Here is a 17,172-nt window from a genome sequence, read left to right on the forward strand (position 1 = left end):
GTTATGACAAGCCCTCCAACTACTCTTTCAAATTCAGGGGAATTTAAAATTGCGTTTGCAGGCTCAAGTGCGGGGGGGATCACCGTTGGACAGGAACATCATAGCCGTAACAGTGGGCTCTTGATTCCAGATGACGTCCCATAGCATACAAGTAATACCGTGCACAGGTGCCGAATCCTTGCTCTGTAGATCCCTAGCAAATTACCTGGAATGCACTGGAAGCTAATCGGATTGCATTGTTCCCCCAACTTCAGGCCTGTTATCAATTCACTTGTGTGGTCCCTTACTACCGAGGTATCTGTCACTGCAGGGTTTAACTTGGGAAATTGCAGCAAGCCTGTTCTGAGATGCTTTATGCAAGGGAGACTTTGTGCGGCTCCCGGTTGCTGGAAGAGTTTGACGCAGGATCGCCTTGTTTTCCCTTCAGGCGGCTGTAACTGTATTCATCTGGGATTTTCTTCTCGCCTCTGCCGCCGATATATCGGACGGGCTTTCATTTCAACTGACAAGGCAAAAGGAATATCTGGTCCCTTTCCCTGCTTTCATAATGTAGTCTCCTTTTCTAATAACATCAAACACTCTGATTTCACCGTTAAAGGCAAATTAAGTTCTCCTGTATATCAAATTAGCTCTCTGAGGGTGGCATCGGCTGAGTTTCTTTTATGTTTAAGTCCTAGTTCTCTAATCTGTTTCTAATTCATTCTGTTCAGCAATTTTGCATTTCTGTTTTAGTGGGAGCAATGCTGATTAATTCCTTCTCATGACATCTATAGCGGCATCCTAGATTAAACCTGCTCTGATACAGAGCCTATCATTAAGCATTAAATATTCTTGCAAGGCTACTTTAATTTGATTTAACATCAGTGGATCATTTAATACAGACTCATTAATTCTCCATCTTGCGGCAAGGCCACATTCTGGCGACGCTTTTAATCACAAGATTATTACGGCACGATTCGGGAGGGATACGTTGCCTATATCTTGTGCCGTTGGAAACATTACCGAAGGTCAAGTTGCCAAGGAAACAAGATGGAGAAAATACGACTAATTCCCGACAATATTACATATTGCTTACGTTATAATGCTCATGTTTTTCTCCTCTGGAGAGGATCCCCGTTTATAGGAAGGCTTGTCGAAATGACCCTTAAAATGTTTTCAGAAACCACTTGTCCCTTTCGTCATCCGTTGCCTATGCTCACAGTAAATCTCTTATTCTCCCCTTAATCATTCATTTAGTAGAAAGAATGGGTTCCTCAGAGAGGCGTACCATGGAAGCCTTGATTCTTCTGTTCCTGTCTCCTTCCACCCCAAACCCCTATCAGCAGCATAAAGGTGCTTCTGAAAGATCATAATGGAGAATTGAAGGGACCATTTTTCATGCCTCAGCCAACCACTTTAAAAGGCTGAGGTTTTCCCTAGCATGTAAATCTTGATTTCTTCACTGTAACAGCCCCTTTCAGCTGTTACGTTTTGTGCTCCTATCTCATGCGCTTGGTGAGCATCTTACCTGCCACCTTCCTAGTATGGATGATCACCATTATGTGAAAATAAATGCCCAGGTACATACCAGCAAGAAACCTGGTATGTGATGGCATGCGCTGAAGCTAGAAAATATGTGCATGGCTCTATAAATGGGAAAGGAGTGATTGTACCCCTCAAAAGACCTGCACACTTTCCTCATATATGTGCTGTGGTGGGAAGTGCTGTCAGGTTACAGCCCGTAGGGCAGGGTGGCCAAAGTGTGGTTCTCCAGATGTCCATGGACTGCAATTCCCAGGAGCATGTTGGTTGCAGTGGCTCATGGGAATTGTAGTCCTTGGACATCTGGAGAGCCACACTTTGCCCATAGGATTTTCAAGGCAAAAGATGAACAGAGGTAGTTTGCCCTTGCCTGCCTCTTTGTAGTGACTCTGGCTCGATCCCATCTCTGGATACTGTTTGGATAGGGATGGGAATTCCTCCAAGTAACACTAGGGGTCAAGACACAGAGGCAGGCAATGGCAAGTCATAGCCTAGGAATTTAAAGGCAAGAGACAAACATCCATGGTTTCCCATTGCTTGCTTCTGCGTAGCCACTCTGGATTTCCTTCGTGTTCTCCCAAGTACTTGGCCCTGCTTAGTTTATGAAATCTCATGTCAGACTAGCCTGGGTCATCCAGGTCAGGGACAGACTGGGCCTTAATAACTGCATAACAACTTTGCTACCAGCCATAAAAAAGAAACTCAACTCTCCCTGCTTGTAAAGTGTGGTCTAGGCATTTGTACTGGGTGAATAACTAAATAAATCTTGTTGCTGTTGTTAAGGCTGGGGCCCTTTGCGATTGTGCTTGGAAAAAGGTTTAGCACAGGCTGAAACTGAGAGTCTACAGAGCATCAGATGGGAATTTCTCCTCTGTTGACTGGGCCAAGGACAAAACTCCCGTCTCCTGGTATGCATGACTTGACTTGCCAGGTATTCTCTGAAGCTGGGCTCCATTTGGAGATCCCAACTCCTAGCCATCCATTCCCCGGTAATGATGAGCCATGCTGAAATTATAAGTATACCCACCTTAGTAGAAGTATATAAGATAGCTGTCCTTCTTCAAGAATCGCCCACACTCATCCTACCACTCTAAACAGAAATGTTAAGGATTTGACGTTGAGGGGAAAGCTGCTTGTAAACAACAACAACAACAACATAATCTACTATATGAAAGGCAAGCTGTATTGGTGATGACTCACTTCTTAAAGCAGTTAGCTGCCAGGAGCAGGCACAAGACATGGTGTTCTCCAATGCGCCAGTGTCTTTTCTATATGAAATTAGCAGGTTGGAGGACACTGCTCCTCATGCCCACTCCCCTCACTTGGACACTCCCCAACTTTTCTAGAGATGCTACACCAGGGGTAGTCAAACTGTGGCCCTCTAGATGTCAGTGGACTACAATTCCCATGAGCCCCTGCCAGCATTCGCTGTCAGGGGCTCATGGGAGTTGTAGTCCATGGACATCTGGAGGGCCGCAGTTTGACTACCCCTGTGCTACGCCTTGTGCCTGCTCCCTCCCTCCTTTTTCACACATGCCAAACCCCCTTTGTGTGTGAGACGCCAAATGTCACCTGCTCAAGCCAAAGCTCTCCCCGCTTCACGACAGTCCATGACGCCTGCTCACCTCACCTTTTCTAGAGCCCATTGTGTTTTTCCCCACTACAGGTTTTATTATTAGTTTGCAATAAGAAAACAGGAAAGATGAGAGAGCAAAAGGAGAAGAGGTGTGTTTTCAGCTGCAGTGTAAACAATTTGCAAGAAAGCAGGGGGGCAGATAGGAGAAAATGAGTTTGAAATTCTTTTGTTGGTGGCTGTTGGGATTCGGCGACATTAAAGTCAGGACTGGGTTGCGTCTAAGCTATGTCGAGTCTCAAATTAGCACAAAACTGCAAATACAGAGGGATATGGGGTCGCACGTGCATGTTCCACTTGACGTCGGCAGCTTCAAAAGGTTGTTTGCATTTCTGAAATGAGCCTTCACAGATCAAAGGCCCTGTAGAGAACTCTCCTCTCCCATCACTTCATAACTCCTCTAGGTGAGTAGGGAGAATTATTTAGATTTATACCCTGGTCTGTTTCCTGGGTTGGCAGCACTCTCCACCCACCCAAATGCAAACTTTTCAGTTGGTTTCTCGAGTGTAGTAAGTAGTTTGAAGAATAAAAGAGACTCCAATGAAGTAAAAATGACACATGGCAGGCATGCCATCCAAAACCACAGTTGGGGGTGGTGTTTCGGGAGTTATATTGATCAGTGTATTGCCTATCAACTCAGTTTCAGCAAGAATAATCATGAGCTTCGTATTGGTACCTCAATAAACTGCTTTAGCTGCTAAGGCCAATGTGTTCCATGAGAAAGTAGACAGGGGTCTGACACTTGCACCATTTTCCTCTCCTCCGTTTTATCCTCACAACAGCCCTGTTGTTCGGCTGTGAGTGTTTGAGTGACCCAACATCACCCAGCAAGCTCTCTTGGCATGAGTGGGGATTTGAACCTGGATTTTCCAGATTGTAGTCCAACACTTTAACTGCTACATCATGCTGGCTCTCTTATGAAGGAGGGAAGCTTCTACACCAGCAATTTCTTGGACCCCTCAGCCCATTCTGCACATATTAGATAACGCACTGTCAATATACTTTTGCAGCTGGATTTTCCTGTGCAGAACAAGAAAATCTACTTCTAAAGTGCATTGAAAGTGCACTATCTTGCGCATGCAGAACGGGCCCCAGTGTCTTTTACCCCATCGACTGTACACAAGGGAGTCAGGTGGGATGGCGACTGTATAACTTTGTGCCTGATGTTGATGGCCTCACACTGGTAACCTTAGCACCTTGCTTTCATGTCCCATATAATGAATACAACCCTGCCAATCAAGACACTCTGTTTTATATCACTTATTACTAAATTGAAAATGGTGTTTTACTACAGCAATAAAGGACTGGTGCGGCACGAGGTACATTTTTATACAACTCTATGAACTTTGTCATTGAAAACATTATAGCCTTGAATTTGAGAGCACAGTGGAAGGCTATATAATTTGATTACCTATATTAATCAACTAGAGTACAACATATAAAACCAGTAATGCATAAGTCTGACTGGAGCCAGATAACCCTCTTGTGCATCTTAGAAAGATTTATTTTCGGTAATATAATTCATTTGACATGAAAGTATCATAATTGCTGTTGCTAGGATAGGTTTTTCTTTTTTTTTTCTCTTTTGGTTAGGAAAAAGAATGGTCATGGTTTCGAGAGCAGCTTGTTCTTTTAAGTCTCCGAGAATGAAAAATGGCGGTGGAAGGGATGGGGAAATGGACTTGTTGTTGTAATTGTGACAGTTTTTCATTAAGCATCTGAGCTAACAAATTGGTCCACCTTGAATTATATTTCTGCTGCATGAGCCCAAAATATCGGCTCATGTTGGAGGGGGGAGGGAAAAAAAAATTGTAAAAGGCATTGGGATTTAATAGATGGATTTACTTCACAGTTATTACCCCGGAACCATTAAGGCCGAATAACAACCATGCCTGCAAACAGGAGTAGGTGTGGGTTTTCCTATTGCGTGGTAGCTTCTGCTTCCCGCAGCTTTACTTCTCAAAAGGCAGACATTATAGCCTCTGAACCAAAGGCTGACTATCCTTTCCTCTTTGTCCTTTTCTGATGTCATGCTGTCTGGTTTATAGAATTCCACCCACCATCCTCCTCTAGCAAGTTTACTCACTTACATCGATTATGCACGGGGTGGAAAGGCTGGGCTGGTGGCGACATGGCAGCGGGGTAATCCCGGCTTATGCATGACATGGCCATCTTATCATCCTCAACCCGCTTTAGGGCCTCCGCTGGCCCTTTTTTGCTGTGGCTGCCATTGGAGGTTAGGCCAGTGCATACAGGAAGAGGCAGGACTTCCAGGCCCGGCTCCTCCCTTGCTATGGTGACTGGGTGGGACCAAATATGCCCCATTCGGCTCTGTGGTGGGACACATTTCACCACGAAGCTGATCTGTTGTACTACCACTAGCATGCATAATCAGCCTTAGACATGCATTTGACACTCTGAAAAGACAACTGGGGTAAAAAAAAACCCTGGTAGGTAAGTGGAAGGAAGGGAGGAAGGAAGGAAGGAAGGAAGGAAGGAAGGAAGGAAGGAAGGAAGGAAGGAAGGAAGGGAGGGAGGGAGGGAGGGAGGGAGGGAGATGGATGGATGGATGGATGGATGGATGGATGGATGGAAGGAAGAGGAAGGAAGGAAGGAAGGAAGGAAGGAAGGAAGGAAGGAAGGAAGGAAGGAAGGAAGGAAGGAAGGAAGGAAGGAAGGAAGGAAGGAATATGTGGCAGGCTGAATGACTAGCGATGGGTAGGAAGTTTTCCATAATGGAACTTCCTACAGTATATTTCATACATACCACATTACTGTAATTGAGATATGTTTATGGGGAGAGAATTCTATGTTTTCTGGAAAGGAGAGGAGAGCCAGTTTTAATAATAAGGATAATATTAAATGCATTCCAAAGCACTTTTAATTGCAGAGACTTCCAGTTTCCTGTCGGAAAATGATGGCTCTGTGTCGAGGAAAGACAGCCATGCATGTTCAGCGCTGCATCAATATGTTAATTAAGTCCCCAAAGAGGGCCACCTGATATGGCCCTACAAAACGCTTAAATGGATTCTGGGCAGAGCAGTACCGGCACAAAACCCTTGTTGCCTCTTAGCATTCATGGGTTTTAAGCGGCTGTGACGCAGCTCTCACATTCGCCCCTCACACTGACTTGATGAGAATCGAGTTAAACAGAGACACGAAAATTGATATTGACCACAAATTGGACGTTCCTTAGCAGGCAGCTGAATTTCAGGCTCCGGGACAAAGCGGGACAATCAGGGAGAGCCGAAAACAATTTCACACCTGGGACGGGAAATCTAAATGAGTTGCCATTATTCACTTAGTGCTCCTCTGACTGGTAGACCATTTGGGACTGGTGTGGATCCTTGAAAGATGTCAGCGTTGGCCAAGGGAGCCATAACTCTCATAATTAAAAAAAAACCCACCTTCCTGGGAATTCCATGCTAAGGAATGTTAGAACATGGTAGGCCGGTCCCCTGTATTGACTCAGTGTGTCTCTTGGGGGAATGGGGGCAAGAGAATAAGAGGAAAATGGCCAAGTGTTCACTGGTGCCCCCAACTTCATACTAAGGATTTGCTTCATTTCATTCTACATTTTAGTCATTGACTTAAATTTCCCAGGAGCAGTGCATGGCTCATGAACCACAGTCTGACCATCTCTCTCTCACACACTCCCTCTCTTTCCCTTTGTTCACTCATCCGTCTATCCATTATTTAGTCTGCAGACTTGGAGGAAGGAGGGTTGGCAAAACCCACCTTCCTTTAGTGTTGCGTGAGCCTTAGATTTTCAGTGTTTTTTCAGTATGGCCCCCCCCCTTTCCTTCCACACTTCATTTTTACCAATATTCTTCTGTTAAAAACTCCCGAGGGTACAGGAACATCCACCTGCATGCCCTATAATAAATCAAAAGCTGGCACTGATCTTGTCAAGAAGAAATGGCCTTCCTGGGGGTGGGGTGGGGAGAGATGACTCTGCATAGAGAAGTTGGACGGGTGGCTTTTATATCTCCTTCATGGAGAGATGCATCCCATGGGACAGACCACATGAAATGTCTGAGGAATGGCAGCTCTCTGGATCTGTGCTAAGCTTTTATACACACACACACACACACACACACACAACGTTCCATATTATATCTTGGCCTACCCAAGGATTCCATACATGCATGCCCCCTTTTTTCTGAAACGTGGATTATTCCATTCCTCTGTATATGCATCAGTGAGAAAAAATTGCAGGGCCTTTTTGCTGGGGTGGATTTGGAGGTTACTGTGACTGTTGCAGATTTTTTTCCCCATACATTATAGAGCAAGGGTAGTCAAACTGCGGCCCTCCAGATGTCCATGGACTACAATTCCCAGGAGCCCCTGCCAGCGAATGCAGTCCATGGACATCTGGAGGGCCGCAGTTTGACTAGCCGTTATAGAGAGTGGGACATGATTTAAAAATCATAATTGTACCTGGTTTATGCACATTCTAATCTAGCACGACTCAAGACGGATAGGTTAAATGAGTAGTGGCAGTTGTGTGTGCGTGTGCATGCATGTGTGCGCACACATATATTCTTTGGAATGAATATAAATATATATATTTATATATATTTATATATTCCAAAGACACCTTTAAAAACACACACACACAGAGAAGATCTGCTTGTCAAATTGCGGCAATGATTTTCCAATGGCTGGCTTCCTTCCTTTCTCTCTTCATCTCCCCGCCCTGGTCTCCCTCCCTCCCCCCCTCCCTCCCCCAAGTCGTTCAGCCTCCTAATATTTCTGCCTGAACTCTTTCGCGACAGAAGCAAATGAAAATTACACCGTGGTTTTTAGGTTTCTGTTCCCCGATTTCTCCTTGTCATGTCACGAACTTCTCTGGAGCAGTGAAATGGCAGCCCGTCTCCCAGAGAGATCCAGACAGATTTCCAAAGTTGTCTTGTTAACAGCTTGTCAGGAACCTACATATCAGTCTCGCTGAGTTCATATCATGCAAAGAGAGAGAGAAGTTGCAGGAAATTATGATTTTTACAGGTTCTGACATTTTTCTAAGGAAATGGAATGCTCAAGGCTGTTCTTTCTCAACCACTCACACACACACACACACACACACACACACACACACACACACACACCTCACTCCCGCCTGCCTCCCTTAGCAGGCTGTGCTGTTTGGGGGTAATAGTCTGCCTTTGCAGCAACCGAACATCAGAGTAACATTCAGTTTTTCTCCCTTTAAACATGTTCTTTGAATTATTTAAGGTGTTTTGATGTAGGCTAGAATTTGTAACAAAATCCTCCAGCTTTTATCCTAACAAAAAAAAAATCAAAAAGGTTGGATTCTGCCCCCCCTCCCAGTTGCTTTTCTCTTCTTCCCTCTCTCCCCCCCCTGCCCCAAGCTCCTTTCCCCCCTCTCATTTTTCTCCCTCCTCTTTCTACTTTTAATAGATCCTAGGTTGGGGCGTCGAGGGACTTCCTTTTATGTTGTACGGCATGAAATGACTTAGTCAGGGCCTTCCTGATTAATTTATGAAGACTAAGGAAGAGAGGAGTAAGGGGGGGACGGTGGGGGGGGGCTGGGGGAATCAAGGAGCCCCGGGGGAATTGACCCTAAGCTGTAGCAAATGAACTCGGTTTTGTGGAATGAAAAGATACTTTTAAATAGTATTTTTAAAGTATTGGCTCCTTGACCCACTGAGGTAACTTAGCCTAACAGGAGGCAGCAGCTGGGAGTGGGGGGTGGACAGGGGGGGGGTATCCAGCATGGCAAATCTGGCCAAAGAGGGAAATTGTGGGCCTTTTTTAATGTTTAAAAAAAACAAAACAATGCAGAAAGGAGAATTAATGTGCTCCGTGTGGGGCAGGGAGCTCTAACGCCTTTCTTCCTCGCCCTCTCCGATGTACACAAAAACACTAGCTTCTCTCTGCTTTCGCATGACAGCTGTTGGTCACTTAACAAAATGTCCTCCTCAACAGGGGCTCCCCTCAGACCACGCCGGCCCGCGCCAATCTGACGACGCATCATTGCCTCTCCAAATTAGTTATAGCGCTCTGGGCGATCGGTTGCCACCGCTAATGCTCTTGCTCTGTGCTCCTCTCCCCCTCTCCCCGCCACACACAATCTCCCACGCAGAGTGAGCAGGGCGGTGTGGTATAACCTGCCTTTCTCAGCCAAATGCCGAGCAGAAGAGGCAAGGGGGCTTGGGAGAAACGAGGGGAGAGAAATTTCTGCCCTGGGGCTCAGTCTGTTTCTTACAGCTTTACGCTCCCCTCCCTGCCCCACTCCCCGCTTAGCATTTGGAAGCCTGAGCTGGTCTAGCCGTGGGGAGGCCCCTGGATTCATTTCATCAAGCTGTCCAAGAGCTAGTGGAGCTAAGAGGACTCTCTCCTGCCTGGGGCAAGTTCAAGTCAACATTCGATTTCCTCTTTTCTTCCTTTGTGTCTCTCCCTTCCCTCCTCCTCCCCGCCCCCCGCTGCCCACCTCTTGGCCCGTTTCCGTGCTGCTCCCCGAGCAGTGGCGGCTCCACGGTTTCTCGCCAGCAGGAAAACGGCTTCAGGGACCTTATAAAGGACACGGTGGCAAAATTGCTGCAATAAATCAGTTACCCCCATCGACACTTGGCGGCTTCTTAATGTTTTGGCAGTTTCTGTCTTGTGTAAGCCTCCAGCCCCATTAGCGGCCTTTCTGTCAACTTGGCTCATGATGAAGCGCCCTCCTTCCATCTTCTTAAGCGACCCTGCTGTGGTGCCAGAGGAGGGAAGGAAGGGGCGCATCCCGCCCAAATAACAACGCTTATACCTTTTGTGTTTATTTGAGGGTGTTATCGAAAGGGTAGGCCGAGCCGACTCTCTTGTCCTTAGTTCGGTAGTGTCTCCTGAACGGAACGAGATTTATGTATTTCCTTTATGAGCTGCTGAAGGTAACAGACAGAGGGACAGCCGGCATCAGTCCGCTTATGGCAGAAATAAACAGGAATCAAGCCGAATTTTACAGTCTCACAAAACTTTATTCCAGTCCAAGCTTTCATGGAATAGATCCTGCTTCTGCAGAGGAGAAAGCATGTGCTGAAATAATAGTCTGCCCTCTAACTATCTCTTCCTGGCATTTAACCCCCCCCCCCCCAAATATGTAGTGGTCGAGGAAATTCTGTTTTACTGTATCCGAAGAAGTGTGTTTTACAGGAAAAGGTAAAGGTATCCCCTGTGCAAGCACCGAGTCATGTCTGACCCTTGGGGTGACGCCCTCTAGCGTTTTCTTGGCAGACTCAATACGGGGTGGTTTGCCAGTGCCTTCCCCAGTCATGACCGTTTACCCCCCAGCAAGCTGGGTACTCATTTTACCAACCTCGGAAGGATGGAAGGCTGAGTCAACCTTGAGCCGGCTGCTGGGATTGAACTCCCAGCCTCATGGGCAAAGCTGTCAGACGGCTGCCTTACCACTCTGCGCCACAAGAGGCTCATTGTTTTACAGGAAACATACACCTAAAACTTGTCCGATCTTAAAGGTATCTCTGGACTTCAGCTTTGTTCTGCTGCTTCAGACCAACAGGACTTGCCCACCTAAATCTATCTTCTTGTTAGAACAAAGCCTGTGATCCCCAGGAGCTCTCCCAGGTCCTGTAAATCCAGTTTTCTGCTTCCATAATATCCATTAGCTGTTGCTTCCTACTACACGGCCCCAGGGAAGCGCGGCTGGCCTCAACAAGGGCTGGGGCCTTTTCAGTCCTGGCCCCGACCTGGTGGAATAAGCTCCCAGGTGAGCTGTGGGCCCTGCGGGAACTTTTGGCATTCCGCAAGGCCTGCAAAATGGAGCTCTTCTGCCAGGTCTATGGTTGAGGCTGGGGTCGGTGAGGAAGACTGATGTGAGTGTGAGTAGTAAATTGGTGTGAGTAGTAAATTAAATCATCTTTATCTCCTTCCTCGCCCCTCCAGTAGTAGGGATGGGTAGGGGGGATTTCTGCCATGTTCTGTGATTTTATGTCTTTTAATGGGTTTTATCGGACATTGTAACCCACCACAAGCCGGCTTCGGAAATGGCGGGAAATGAGGAAGCCATACTTTTGCTTGAAGGGAGCAGCAATTTATAGCCAGGGTAAGTGTCGGTCAACCCTGAGTCTTGGCATTTCTAGATTTAAGCATTACACACTAGGTCTGATAGTGTGTGCATATATGAACACGTGCGTGTGTTGACCATTTTAGGTAAACAAATCATGTACCTTATTGACCCTCCCTTCCATTTACCGGTTTTGTCTTCTCTCATGTTCCGCCTGATTAACCTATAGGCTTTCTTTTATCAGTTTAACCAAACCTGCCTTATTAATCAAACCTGCTGCAGCTGTTGCAAAACTACACCATACCCGGTCAGGTAAAGGCAAACCACCTCTGTACGCCTCTCCCCTTGAAATCCCTGTGGGGTCTCCATAAGTCAGCTGTGACTTGACAGCCCTTCATGCTCACGCCTTGCAAAACAGCCGGTCGTTGCATCACCCCTGTTATCGGTATGGCAAACAGGCGATCAGTTTTCTGCGAACCTGACCAAAGTTCATGACCTTTAAGAAGAGGAGGGAGACATATTTACCGGGAGGCTCTTGAGTTGCAGGGAAACAAAATGAATAATGAAGCAAATCCTTGGGTTGTGACCTATGACCCATGGACTTGTGCTGCTGCAGTGCACCAGGCTGGACAACTTGGTCCATCTTGCTTAGTAGTGAATGACCAGCCATGCCTCTCCAGGATCTCAGCAGAGAAAGGTGTTTACCAACACTTGTAAACTATGGCCCAAGGACATTCTCTGCCACTGAGGCACAATCCTCCTCCAACACTTAAAACAATTTGAGTATAATTTAATTTCTGGGTCCTGAAGACGGGGTACACTTACTTCCCTGTTGTTCCATAACCATAAGGCTGCCACAGAAAGGGCCCTTTCTTGTATCCCCACGGAAATAATCTCTTGCATTGGTGGGATGGTCAGGACGGCATCTCCCTGGCATCTTAATTAGGACAAGATGGGCCTTCAGATATCCTGGTCCCAAGCAATGTAGTGCTTTAAACCAGGGGTAGTCAACCTGTGGTCCTCCAGAGGTCCATGGACTACAATTCCCATGAGCCCCTGCCAGCATTTGCTGGCAGGGGTTCATGGGAATTGTAGTCCATGGACCTCTGGAGGACCACAGGTTGACTACCCCTGATTTAAATGACCAAAACACACACACACACACCTTGAATTGGGCAAAAGAGCAGAGCAATAACTAGTTTAATTGCTGTAGTACTGGGGACATATGCTACTAGCAGCCGGCCATGATCAGGAGTCTAGCCTCCGCATTCTACACTAGCTGCAGCTTCCAAACACTCTTCAAAGGTATCCGGAGAATCTCTGTCTTGTCAGAAATAAGTTTCAGCTGGCTCACTCTCATCCAGCGCATTACTGACTCCTATTACCAGTTCAGAACACCAACAGTGTCCTCAGAATCAGGCGGAAAAGAAGGGAAGGGTTGGGTATTGTCCACATATTGATGACATTGCAGCCCAGCCTCCTGATGACTTCTCCCATTGGCTTCAAATAGACGTTCAATAGCATAGGGGGGATAAGATGGAGCCTTTAGGGTGACCAGGTCTCCCCTGAACACCTACCGGCAGGGGGATGCGGGGTTAGGATTGCTAGATCCAGGCTGGGAAAGTCATGAAGATTTGGGGATGGAGCCTGGGATAACAGGAACCTCAGTGGGGTACAGGGCCACAGTGTCTCCCTAGCATTCATTTTCTTCAGGGGAGCTGATCTCTGTAGACTGAAGATGTGCTGAAATTCCAGGAGATCCCCAGCTTTGACCCGGAGGCTGGCGTCCTTACATCCCTTTAAACGCAGTTGCCTGTATATCTCATAGGTCAGATCAATATGGTTTTAAAAATTAGAGACATCGAATTATTAGAAAAAGCACAGTGAGAAAAGCCACCACATTTTATTAAGTTCAAACCTGGCAGTGTTTTCCTGTTTAGCCTTTTCGATTCGATTTCTTACGCTGGTCACTTTTTGAACATTTTCCCTTCAGAGACTTATTTTCATTGAATTAAATATTTTTGCCAGTCTATAGCACAACTCTCGGAGGTTAAAATTCATACATACCCAAACAGAACAAGGGAACCTGAAAGGCACTTCTGGCCCATTTAACCGTGTTCTTTAACCCAGTTAAGGTCCACAGTTGGGTATGCTATGGATCTCTATCTCCTAGCAGGATTAGGCGTGTTTTCCTTAGAAAGCAATGCAGATGAAACCAAATCCACAAAGTTTTGTTTGCTTGGGATTTTTCTCCCCCCACCCCCCCAAACTTGCATTCCCCTAGCAAGATTCAGGCTTAAACCTGTCACTGCCCCCAAACTGTTTTACAAAAAACAAACAAAAAACCCAAGCAACCCAAAAAGTGGGGCAATTAGAGTTTGCTTTGCAAACATTCTTGGTGGAATTAAGAAGCAATTGGCACAACTGTAGCCAGTAATCCCTTTACAAGGCTTTATGAACACAACACAATAGGCTGTTTACAGATTTACTTATAGACCAGGAGTGTTAACAGGCCTGTAGGAAAATTCAGGTAATTGAGGCTTTTGTCTTTCAATGAGCCCCCATAGCTGTCAACGGGTTGCCATTCCTGGCATTTCTTTAGCTGTGTATTTTGACAAGGGCTTTTGTCCCATTGACAACAGCTGCGTGGGAGGTGAAGATGTGGAGAGCTTTTTAAAAAAAAATCTCTTCCCCCCCTCTTTAAATTCCTCCATGGCTGACATTCTGTAGGGAAAGGCTGTGTGTGCTAACTTGTTGTATGGCTTAAGCCTCAGCCTGTGGCCTTTTTCTTGTACTTAAAAAAAACCCACACATTTTTGATGATATTCCTTCTGTGCTTTTAGGCTTGCATTTAGACCTAGGCATATTCCTTCTCTCCTTTAGAGAAAAGAGTATTTATGTGTTCATAATTTCTCCAGTTTGGGATGAAAGTTTCTATGCCATTAGATTGAAAATTACCTGCTTCACACAATGAAAATCCACGAAGGCTGCATTGGTAGGCCGCCATAAAACCAAAGGGTAGCTTGATCAGACTGAGTGAGTTAGGATGCTTGAATACAGCAGGTCCAGGAAACCAAGGTTTGCTATTTGATACCAAACTAGCCTCTTGTGGCGCAGAGCGGTAAGGCAGCAGAGATGCAGTCTGAAAGCTCTGCCCATGAGGCTGGGAGTTCAATCCTAGCAGACGGCTCAAGGTTGACTCAGCCTTCCATCCTTCCGAGGTCGGTAAAATGAGTACCCAGCTTGCTGGGGGGTAAACGGTAATGACTGGGGAAGGGAATGGCAAACCACCCCGTATTGAGTCTGCCATGAAAACGCTAGAGGGCGTCACCCCAAGGGTCAGACATGACCCGGTACTTGCATAGGGGATTACCTTTACCTTAGGGGTCCAAACCAAGGATTATAGCTGACTCGCTAACCAGAGTTAGTACTAATCGTGGTTTCTTGTGAGGTCTGAGTTCACAGTGGTAGTTGTCAGGCTGTTTGTATTCCCAGTTCTCTGAAAGCCCAAAAAAAAGGTACGGATCGGTACCTACTGCAAGGGAGCAACAGGCCTGTGATATCTGATGACAATCCATTGAATTTTACAACTTGTACACGGACTGTGTCTTTACACATTATGGTTTGTCTAATTAAAACTTGGGTGTTTAATTCTCCTCCTATATAAATCAGAACAGTGCTGAAAAAAGCCCATGCTCCTGAAGAATTCACAGGAGTCCTATTTAAATAGGCTGATCCTGCATCGAGCAGGTGGTTGGACTAGATGGTCTGGGCGGCCCTTTCTAACTCTGTGATTCTACAATTCAATAAAAGTTAGAAAGAACATTTATGGCACCCTCAAAATGTCTGCAAGCTGGTTTGTCCATTGTAAATGTCTATGAAAGCAGAGAACGATCTGTTAACATTCCCTTAATCAGGAATTCATAACCGGAATGGTATGGAAGGGGGATCTCGAAAGGATTATGGGCTTCCCTGATTTCAGTGGGGCTGGAAAGAAAACCAGAGGAAATCCAGGGTTAATTGCTTCATTTTTCTCGTATGATGCAAACAACGCAGGAATGCGCTACTTAATCCAGGACTGGGTTTGGTACTAGTTTGAGATATAATAAATGCACTTAGAGAGCGCTGCATTTCCACCTTCTTTTAACCCTGCCTAATTTTGTCTGTATTTAGGGGTCCATGCAATGTAATCCTGACTAGTGTCTTAATATTTATTCAGGTTCAAGGGGTGAGCTGGTTGGGCTGAAGCAGCAGAACAATGACCCACAAAATGTATTCAAGGTATAAGCTTTCACATGCGAGAATGCTTGCAAAACAAAGTCTATACCAGGGGCAGTCAACCTGTGGTCCTCCAGATGTCCATGGACTACAATTCCCATGAGCCCCTGCCAGCGTTTGCTGGCAGGGGGCTCATGGGAATTGTAGTCCATGGACATCTGGAGGACCACAGGTTGACTACCCCTGGTCTACACCTTGAATAATACTTGGTGGGTCTTAAAGGTGCAACTGGACTCAAACTTTGTCCTTAATATTTATTAGTGCATTTACTTGTACATTTACATAATAATATTTTTACAGTGCCTTGCTACTAACAGTATAACTAAAAAGGCTTCTTTTTATGCGTATGCCTGTAACATTATTAACTTTACACTGTGTGAAAAGTAGATTTCAGTAATCCTTTAGTGTCAGGTGGGTAAGGCGTGTTGGTCTGCAGTAACTTCCAGTAGAATCTTTAAAGACGAATATCCCGAGTATAAACTCAAATCATGTTCCAGTAATCCTTTTGTAGATTTCCACTTACTTCTAACCATTACTTAGAACAGGCTTCTCAACCAGGGTTTCATGAAACCCTGGGGTTTCTTGATGGCACTGGAAGGGTTTCCTGAATCGGTGGGAATTAATTATTTTTTTTAAATGTGTTAAACATTTATTGAGTGATATGACCATTTATGGTCATGTTGACCAGCCCCACCCTCCCAAAATGGCCAATGATGGGCCTGGAGGGGGAGGGGAGGGGCCCCGGGTGGGTGTGTCCACAGCTCTGCTTCCCAACCATATTCTGCACAATCACACCTGGAGCTTCTCAAAGCCTGAAGAATATTTCATGGGTTTCTCAATGGTAAAAAAATTGAGAAAGGCTGGCTTTTTTGGGGGGGGGGAGGTGGTATTTGTTTAATTTTTTTGCCTAGAAGTAAATGTAACATGGTGATTTAAGGAGCCTCCTAGAGCAAAAGGTAAATAATGTGTTTCATCTTGACACTACTTGACATTCCTTTGCACATTCAACAATTAAACCCATTTTTTTTTCAAATGCAGCATGCCATCCATTGCACATGTTTGGATTTCAGAGCTTAATGGATTGGCACTGAAGACCCAATATCTACGGAATTGTGTGTTTGTGTGTGTGTGTGTGGGGGGGGTGGATCAAAGCACATGGAAGAACCAGATATAGATGCAGATACATCATCACGTTATAAAAATATAAGAAAACTCCACCCAGTCCTTGTGAAACCCAGAGCTGACAAACACACCCATTGACTGTTTATAACCAGCACGGTGAACAGTCAAGGTGGTTTACAGTCTCCTCCTAAGCAGAGTTACACCCTGTTAATCTCTGCAACTTTAGTAAACTTAGACGGGTGTAACTGTATTTCAAAGTGAGTTGTCATGAACTGCTTGTTTTACACGAATAATCCTTTGTCTTTTAATTGAGCCATACCAGTTGAGAACAGTTACTAAATAATTATGTTGCATAATAATCGTTTGCAACTACTGATGAAAAGGAGCAAATGAAGAGGCTTTAAAAATACCCCCCCAAAAATCTGTCATAAAATAATTTAGGGCTAATATATAGATATATCATGAGCTGGCAGAGCTTTAGTTAATTTTGTATACCTCTTTAAGCAACAGAGCACCTAGTCTGCAGCCCGATTTTATTATTTATGCAAAAATGGTCTCGGTAAAGTTGTACCTGTTAGACATCTTGGTGTAC

At 45.5% G+C, this 17,172-nt stretch overlaps 1 protein-coding gene across 27 annotated transcripts in view; it reads left to right on the forward strand.

Moving 5' to 3' along the window:
* Nucleotides 1-17,172, forward strand: part of FBRSL1 (fibrosin like 1) — a 668,249-nt gene that overhangs the window by 398,873 nt on the left and 252,204 nt on the right. The window lies entirely within an intron of this gene.

The sequence above is a fragment of the Paroedura picta genome, chromosome 13 (assembly GCF_049243985.1).
Source record: "Paroedura picta isolate Pp20150507F chromosome 13, Ppicta_v3.0, whole genome shotgun sequence".
Taxonomy (NCBI): Eukaryota; Metazoa; Chordata; class Lepidosauria; order Squamata; family Gekkonidae; genus Paroedura; species Paroedura picta.